Below are 8875 nucleotides of genomic sequence, written 5' to 3'. Positions count from 1 at the left end.
TCTTTCTTTCTTTCTTTCTTTCTTTCTTTCTTTCTTTCTTTCTTTCTCTCAGTAGAGGGTTCCAACGTTAGCCAGATCTGGGCTCAACTCCTGGGTCCCTCCACTTAGTGCTCAATGATGTTAAAGCAAATATTTAATCTCTTGGGACCTCGCTGGACTCAGCAACATAATGAGAATGGTAACAGCCCTACATTGTTAGGTAGCTGGTAAAGGTCACTCACTCTTATTTAAGGTCTTGATTCGAATGTGTCTGAAACACATTAAACATTCTCCAGAAGGAAGCAGAAAGTGGCTGCGGTGCCCCATGCCTGTAGCCCAGCACTCAGGAGGCTGAAATGGACAAGTGGAGGTCTGAGCCCTGTAGTGAGACCCAGTCTCTAAACAAGTAAATAAAACTAACAAACCCCAAGCCTTCCTGTACTGCTACTATGTGACCCTCCACTTTCCTGGCCCCTCACAATCAACATCTGGCCAGTCTCCTGCCCTTCTCCCGTGGCCTCCCTGCATCCTCTCCATTCCAGAACCAGGATGCTTCTTCCTAGGGCTGGTAAGTGCCTTTGATCAAGTGCATCATCAATTCCTCTGCACAAAATCTCTAAGGCTCAGGAAGCCAACCCTTCCCTGGGGTGATTGTTTCAATGGGCTAGTTTGCAAAGCCATCATAAAGCCATCCCAGCTGGCCTGGTGGGTTTGTGGGCTGCTGGGAATGGCTGAACAAGTTTCCCCATGTGTGCTTGCGTTTTGAAAATTGGCTGCGGGATGTGCATCAAAGCCTTCTACCCAAAGCACAAACTGAGCCTTTGAGAATCTGCCAACTATTAAACGGAATTTACTACCACTCAGGAATGCCTCCTACTACACAGAGGGAGATAGATAAGTCTATGGAAGGCCAGGGTGGGAGAATTCCTCCCAGGACTCCTGACTACTCCTGCACTCCTTTGGTGAAGCCTATGGACCCTTTCTTAGGGCCCATAAAACTAAATATATAACTTGACTACAAAGAAAACCAATATAAGTAAAATATAATTATTATAATTTGAAAAACCAAGTGTGTAATACAGCCATATGTATTTTACTTTATTAACTCATTAAATTACACATTTTAGAAGCTGATGTAGCAACCACTGACATCTCAAACACAACCAACATAAATAACATTTCACAATATCTACAGCAACTAAAATATAATATGAAATGATCTATTCTTTTTATGGGAGGCAGTGTCATGGGGTCTGAGCACAAACTGTGGTTTGTTGCCAATGCTGACAACTGAAAACAAAATGTCAAGCAATGATGTCACCAGTCCCTATCCCTCCTAAGACCCCTCCCCCCAATTCAAGGTCACAGACTTGTCTTAAGTTCTGTAAATGGGAATTCAGGGTTGTTGACCCCAAAATAAACATCTATGTTCTCGCTTACTCTTACCTTTGAAGAGTCCTCCTCACACCCTTTCTGCCTTAAAGGCCCAAATCTACAGCTACAACCCTTCTTCATCGCCCCATGACCAGGCTGCCTGACCCCTGCCAGATCCTTGTGAAGAGAAGTGCCCAGGAGGCAGGGCTGGAATGGAAAAAGAGGCCAGCGTGGGATGCACGGTGCTGCTGAGCCCATGGTGGGTCCTTCACCACAGCATTGGCTGCCTGTCTCAAGCCTGGGTTTAGATGTCAACACTGCTTAACCTAGCTCCTCTCTTCCTCCCTCCGGGCTTACAGGCATCTCTGCCTTCCGAGTCAGAAGAGCCCTACCTCAGTGTAATCAGCTCTCTGGTGGAGGAGGCTGAAGATAAGTAACCCTTGTAATCTGCCTGGCTTATAAGCACTGGTAACCGGCGACACCATTTGTCCCCTCTTCCCCTCTAAGCCCTTCAGGTGGTTCGTGACCTTTGATATTTATTTTCTGAAAGATCCCATGAATGACATATGAAAACAATACGTTAAAAATTCAGACACTGGGAGTAGATGGGGGAGGGGAAGGGGAGGAGGACTGAGTGGGAGGACAGAGAGGAAACTTCCGTGGGGATGGAAGGTAAATTAATTAGTTAATTAAGGAAAAAAGAAGAAGAAATTCAAGCACTAGCAAGGTAAAAGCACATGCTATTGAGCTCGATGACCTAAGTTTAGTATCCATGGTAGGAGAATAGAGTATGGCATGCTACTGGTGAACACACACACACACACACACACACACTTAAACACACAGACATGCTGACTAAGTAAATCAATTGAAATACAATAAAAAGTTAAACAATAATGATAACGTGTTATCATAAATGATAAGATGCCCTTCCTCCGCGCATATCCTAACATCATAACTGGTGAATGTAGACCTAGTCAAACGTTATATTCACCCAACTTGAAACTGTATCTCTTAAACTTGCACCAAGGATTAGACTGGCTACATCCTCGGAGGTGGAAGGAAAGGCACAGGCAATGAGTGAAGCCTGTGGGACTCCTGAGAGCTCCGGCCAGTGCCCTGTGAAGAGATGTTACCCGGCCACACCACTATGGAAGGGAAGCGGCATCAAGGGCTGCTCTCCACCTTCATGAGACAAATTCTCCCCGTGCCACAGCTCTCTGCCCCTTGTCATTTGATGTCAGAGGCCCAGCCTAGAAATACATACTAAAGGAAATTCAGCAGACACAAATATACACACACACACACATACACACACGCATGCACACACATACATGTATGCATGCGCACACACACACACAAACACATGCATATAGACACACATTCACACACATGTACACACTCACAATACACTTACACACACTCACATATACTTGGTAGCCAATAAGTTTTATTTCTTTTTATTCTAGGGAAAAATTTCAGAGGGGGCCCGGGACTTTTTGTTTTCCCTGACCTTCCGTACGTCCCCAGAAAGCCCTTTGTGGACTAGAAGCAGGCAAGACAGTCAAGGGCTCCTAGGGGAAAAGCCAGTGGGCATCTTTCCTTGAAGCAGGAATACCTTTCTTCAGGACTAGTGAGCTGCATCTGTCTGGGCATCATACGAGCCACCTACTTGAAATCTTGGGACCACATTTACTTTATTGGGAAATATGGCAGGTGTATTTCTAGAGGAGGAAACCTCTTCTCTCTCATCTGTGGAGAACAGAAGCCATTCCCAGTCAGGCCTAACAGAAGCCTTTCAGTCCGCCCTCCAGCCAGGAGATTAGCATTCTGAGGCACAGAAAAGTTACGCTTCAGCTGTAAAGCGCACAGCTGATTAGCAGTGTGTCTGGACTCCCGTTCCAGACCCCTTGGTCTTCAAACCTCCTCCCATTTACTCTACCACAAAAAGAGCACAGAGTGGTTCTCTCTGCCTGCGGTCCAGGGCTAGACGGCTCTGCTCAATCCCACTGTTACTTCCAAGATCCCAAACACAGCAGCCGACCTGTCTACCTTTCATTTCCTCATCTGTGCACTGGAGATTTTGAGGAACCAACCCAAACATGGCTGTCAGGACTGAGGGTGCCGGCTGGACATATGTTTGCACTATTCTTATATCTAGTTGCTTCTATCTCACACCCAGAATTGAGTGCACATCTGCAGCAGCTGTGTCTGCATGACCCCCCCAAATATAAGTGAGAAAGTACTGTTATCAAATCCATTCACCAGGAAGAGAGTCCAGGCCCCCTGTCAGATGATGAAACACACTCCAAGGCTAGCTTTTCTGCGTCTTATTCTTCTGCTTCCTTGCAATGCTGGGAACATACAAGTGGCAGCAAGCAAGCGCTCTATCCCCTTCTTAGCATTATCTGTGGGGAGCCAATAGCTGAACCTCTATTCTCATTGCCTGGCCCATCAGACCCAATCCAGGGCTCAGATGATAACTGAAGTGTGTGTGCTCCTTTTCCAGCTGAAACAGATGTAGTAATGAACATTGTGGGCCAGGGGAGGCAAACAGGGCAGGGAAATGGCTCATCTGTCTTCTTAATTGTCAACTCTGCCCATAATAAGATTCCCCTCCCCCCGTTCTACCTTAGGCTCATGCTGAACTGAGACAATCCAAGATATCCATCTTGTAGTCATGAATGGTGGCCTTCACAAAATGCCACCATAGGGATAGAGCGAGGCTGCTGCGTGGCTCAGAGAGGCTGGGAATACCAGAGGGAGCCTGAGCCAGAGAGTCAGTACTTTGGAATCTTTGCTCTTAACTAGCTGTGGGAAGTCAGTGGTCACTGCACCTCTCTGACCTCTGTTTTCTGGAAAATTACAGCCCCAAGGATTGGGAAATGGGGTGAGTTAAGTGTATGCATGACATTGTGAAGTTACATGCACTGGAGAAGAGGACCCGTAATTTTCATCAGATTCTTAAAGATACATGTACGTTATCCCTCCTCCATTAAAAAATTAAGAACTACTGGATGATTTCCATCCCCTCCCCCAACAAAAAAATCTATTGGGCACTTTCTGTGTCCTTGCTCTGTACCAGGCACTTGGGACTCAAATATGACCAGAGAGTCCTGCTTAAGGAGTCCTCAGTGACACCGATGCTCATAACTACATGTCCCAAGGCCATTGAAAACAAAGGAAAAGCAGCATTTAATTCATGTGGTCAAGAAGACCGACCGTCTGTGGAGAAGCTTAAGCTTAGTGTTGAAGTTGGTGGCAGCACAGAGAAGACAGAGCACCGGGTGCACAGGCGTTCTAGGAACTGCCTCAGTTGTAATGTGGAGTGGCACACAGCAGTTGCAGAAGGCCAAGGGAGTGGTAGGAAGGCAGAAACGAGGCTAGAGAGGTTGGCAGGCACCAGGTCCAGTAATGCCATGTGGGCACCCCCTTCCCATCCCATACCCTCTTTCCCGAAACATGGGTCCAATTGTACAGGACCAGATGAGCCACCACTTCCAACGTGTTATTTCCTTGTATGCTGAGCAAAGGTTTTTACACATTTTGAGTTGGATGTGACAGCAGGAAACAGCATGGGAAAGAATCATTGCTCTGAACCCCATGAGTTTTAACAAAGGTGTGGGTAGAAAGCTCCTGTCAAACTGTTGTCTTCCTGTGTACATTTGACCTAGACAGGGGCCTCTAAGAGTCCAGCATCATGGCTGAGAGAGGAAGCCACTGATTAGCCCAGTCAGTGGAATGCAGAGCCAAGGGGCATGCCTATTGGGCTTTTGGTCCTCCTCAGCAAACAAAGGCTTTCAGTTCCTGCACACAACTTGGCTGCTGGGCAGGATCCCCACACAGGCTGCTTCATCTGAAAGTTTACCCACCATCTAACCAGTTAGCTTTCAGTCTTCAAACTGATGCTCAGCCCATCTCCAGTTCTCAGGGAACCCAAGTTTTGAATCAAAGAACTCAGCAGAACTCTACACCAGAGTGATGGGATTCACTCCATCTTGGTCTCTGGACTACAAGCTTCCTGAAGCCAGTGTGCGGTTCTGTTTACCTTTGTAGCCGAAAACCTTGCCTGATGTCTGGTTCTGAACTTTTGTGCTTTTCCCTTAGCTCCTACAACATTCCCACAACTCACTGTCCCTGAGGCACATCACGCCTCCTCCTTGAGGTAGGAGGCTGGACTTTAAAGGCAATGCCTCAATGGACCTCACTTCTGCTTCCGTGGGAAGCAACATGCTTTTCTGTGCCCTGTCTTGAGAAGCTAAGGAGCCCAATTTGGTTTACTCAGGTAGGTCCTCCGGGATTGCACTTTAAACTAGAGATGCCTTCTCTCCTGGCTGTAACCCCATCACTGGCTGCAGGTGATTCTCCCCAGACCCTGTTTGGTATATAGGACTTTGCACAAGCCTCAGAGGTCATCCTTGAAATGGAATAGCCTCGATCTCCTGGAAAATGCCCATGCCCATCCTACAAGTCTGTATCCCAGGGTGCTTGGGAAGTAGTAGTCTGGATTTCTGCAGCTCAGGGTAGCACGATGAGAGTAGGTTCCAGCAAGATGCAGAACGCATGGACTTTTCAGCTCCTGTCTGTAATTGGCCAGTCTGCAGCGACAAAGTTCTGGGGTCAAAGATTTGACCTTAAAGAATATGGGGAGGGGAGAGGAGCTAACCAAGAGGCACGCGGGCTTGGCAAAGTATCCTCAGCCAGCGCCTAGCACAGCGGCGCCTAGCACACGGATCCAGGGCAGCCCTCCTCCCTCTGCCCAAGGTCGCATCCCATCCTAGCTCTAGAAACTTCAACCAGGAGGAGGGAGGTGCGGGCTGGGAACCAGGCGTGGTGTTTTGCAAAATGAAAGAGACTCGGCGATTTGTAGGTAGTCCTTTAAGCTAACAGGGAGGCGCCCCCCCTGTCCCGCAAGCTGCATCCAGGACTGCAGCGTCCGTCTGAGGACAGCTGCGAGGGTCTGCACCACTTGAGTCTCAAGGACGACGAGGTCCCCCTTCTACGGTCTCCTCAGTTCCCAGAGCTGGAAAGCAAGAGCCGGTACCCTCCTTCCCCGACCCTCCGGACGCCCGGCTCAGGCTGCCGCAGCCTCTGCAGGGACGCGACGCTAGCAGGGGTCGCGGAGCGCTGCGGGCGCAGCCTGGGTCGCGCGGGGCTGGTGTCCGGGGCCAGAGGACACCAGGCCACTTACCTTGGGGAGCCGCGGGGTTCTGACTGGAAGCGACCACTGTGCGGGTGCAGCGCGAGCTCCCGCCCGGCTTCGGGGTGCACGCAGCTGCAGCTGCACGGTCTTCCGTGGCTCGATCCTTCTTCCTCTGCACCGTCCGCGTCCTGGCACGCACCGCGCGCCGCCGCACCCTGCTGTCCGGGGCGCGCACACCCTCTGGGCGCCCTCAGGTCGGAGGGCTGGGCCTGGAGCCGGGGCGCACTCGCCGCGGGCACACCTACCGCGCCGGCTGCGGGACTGGGAGCGCAGGAGCCGGATCTTTGCCGCCGCCACCCGAGTCCCCGCCTTCCTGACGCGGCGCGGGCTTTGGTGTGTAGGAAGGGGCAGAATTGCGACACCGAGGGGAGGGTCTTAGCCTTGGACAGAGTTAAGAAGAAAAACTTTTGGAAAAGAAACCAGAAAAGTCCCAGCCGGTATTAGGCGCTTTCCAGATTTCCCCAGGGCTCCCTCGTGCGTTTTTCTAAGTTCGTCTAGACTCTGGAGTCTGGAGTCTAGACGTTTCTGTACCCACAATGGTAGAGACACAGTATCAGACTGGGTAATAACTGCCCAAGTCAGAACTGCCCAAGTCAGAACCATGGCCTGGCAACTGAGATCCTGTGAGCAGTGGGGTCCTAGCAGGGGTGTGGGAATGTGAGAGTCGTTCACAACAGGACTTAGATGTCTCCTAAGTCGTTTCCCTTCGAATTTCCTTCCAAATCCATGTTGCAGCTCCAATTTTTTTGTTTAAATCAGTCTTTCTCTTCGTACACAGGTCTCCACGGCAGCTTTGTACCAGTTAAAAATTACTAACCTTGAATGGACAGATAGCTAAGGACCACTTCGGCCACTAACCCGGAAAATGAAGTGGAGTGGCTTCTCCTACCCCTCACAGAGATGACCAACAGAAGAGCAGGGAAGGAGATGGCAGCTGGCAGGTATCCAGAGCCGAGCTGTGACAGCCCCCTACCCCCAGCCCACCTTCCTAGAACCCACACCCGGGAAGTTGTATTTTTGACATTGTGACCCAGATGGGATAGATAATTTGAATCAGGGAGCATTTAATTTCCGTTTCGACAGAAACATAGTTATTAGGATGACTTCATTTCCACGAAGCTTTCACAGTAACAAACGGGAATGAAGCTTTGGCCCATGAAGTGCTGGGACCCAAAAAGGAGTTGGGGGCGGGGCTGTGGCCCAAGGGAGAACAGCCTCAGACTAGTCCTACTAAGACCTGGTTGGTTGTTGTCATCCCATCCGCTGAAAGGAACATGACAGGAGCGGCTCTTTTCCTCAGAGAAGCCAGAAATCCAGATACCAAAGTGAGGTCTCTCTATTTTTGACATTTTGTTTTAAAAAACGCCACTCTTGCAGAGGACCCAGGTTGAATTCCCAGTGTTGGAATGATGCTCACAACTGGTCACTTCTCTTCTGGTCTCCTGGTGCACCAGGCATGTATGTCCCTGGAGCACATACATACACGTACAATGCGGGCAAAATATTCAAACATATAAAATAAAATAAATAAATCTTATTTTAAAATGCTAAGCCCTGTCCCTATAACTGTTTAAGCTCCTGGACTTGTGCTTCATCATTTGTTTGTTTGTTTGTTTCGCTTCTCAACATCCTTGTGCAATAGAGCCTGTGTAGTAGTTCACTTATTCCTTCTGAGGGAACACATGGCTGTTTTGGATGTGTTCTGTGAGTAGCCCAAGGTCACATAAGCTACTTGACTGAGCTGGAACAGAACCCCAAGCATTCTAAGTCTCAGTCTTGGAACCTTTCTGCACTCTGAGATGCCTCGAAGGATTTGTTCCTTGATTTCTGGGCATTGTGAACCTAATTAGGCCTAGGGCTGGCACTGGGGTGTGGAGGCAGAGCACCTTTCCTGAGAAGATAGAGGGCAGTGCCTGGCTGCCATCCTCGAAAGCAGCTCAGCCTGATGACTCAGAGGTGGAACGGTCTCCAGGGTAGCGCTGAGTCAGAGGAGTCACAGCCTGAACTGGGGCATCCAGGGCTTCTGAGGTTCAGACCATCCAGAATTGACTGGGAGACTATACTAAGCAGACACACCCACCCTGGACCCTCCAAGGCTGGCACTCTACCATGCCACGCAGAAGCCACAGGCACAGAAAAGAGGCCCCAGCTAGGACATTAGCTGTTTCCTGTCATGGCAGGAAAGTGGCAGAGTTAAACTAGCAAATGGACCACTGCAGAGTCCTGAGAGGGAGACCCCTCCCAGGCAGCAGATCTTTTAGAATTTCAGGTTTGGACACTTCTTTTTTTTTTTTTTGTTTTTTTGTTTTTTTGTTTTTT

At 49.3% G+C, this 8875-nt stretch overlaps 1 protein-coding gene across 1 annotated transcript in view; it reads right to left on the bottom strand.

Annotated features, from left to right (window-relative positions):
* Nucleotides 1-6649, bottom strand: part of Kank4 (KN motif and ankyrin repeat domains 4) — a 61562-nt gene extending 54913 nt beyond the window's left edge. The window contains exon 1 of the mRNA XM_028778798.1: nt 6545-6649. The gene's annotated coding sequence lies outside the window, so the exon portion shown is untranslated. The remainder of the gene's footprint in view (nt 1-6544) is intronic.
* Between the last annotated feature and the right edge of the window lie 2226 nt (nt 6650-8875).

This window comes from Grammomys surdaster, unplaced genomic scaffold (assembly GCF_004785775.1).
Source record: "Grammomys surdaster isolate TR1022 unplaced genomic scaffold, NIH_TR_1.0 341, whole genome shotgun sequence".
Lineage (NCBI taxonomy): Eukaryota > Metazoa > Chordata > Mammalia > Rodentia > Muridae > Grammomys > Grammomys surdaster.
Note: the sequence above shows the minus strand (reverse complement) of the source record. Positions and strands in the feature narration are given on the sequence as shown.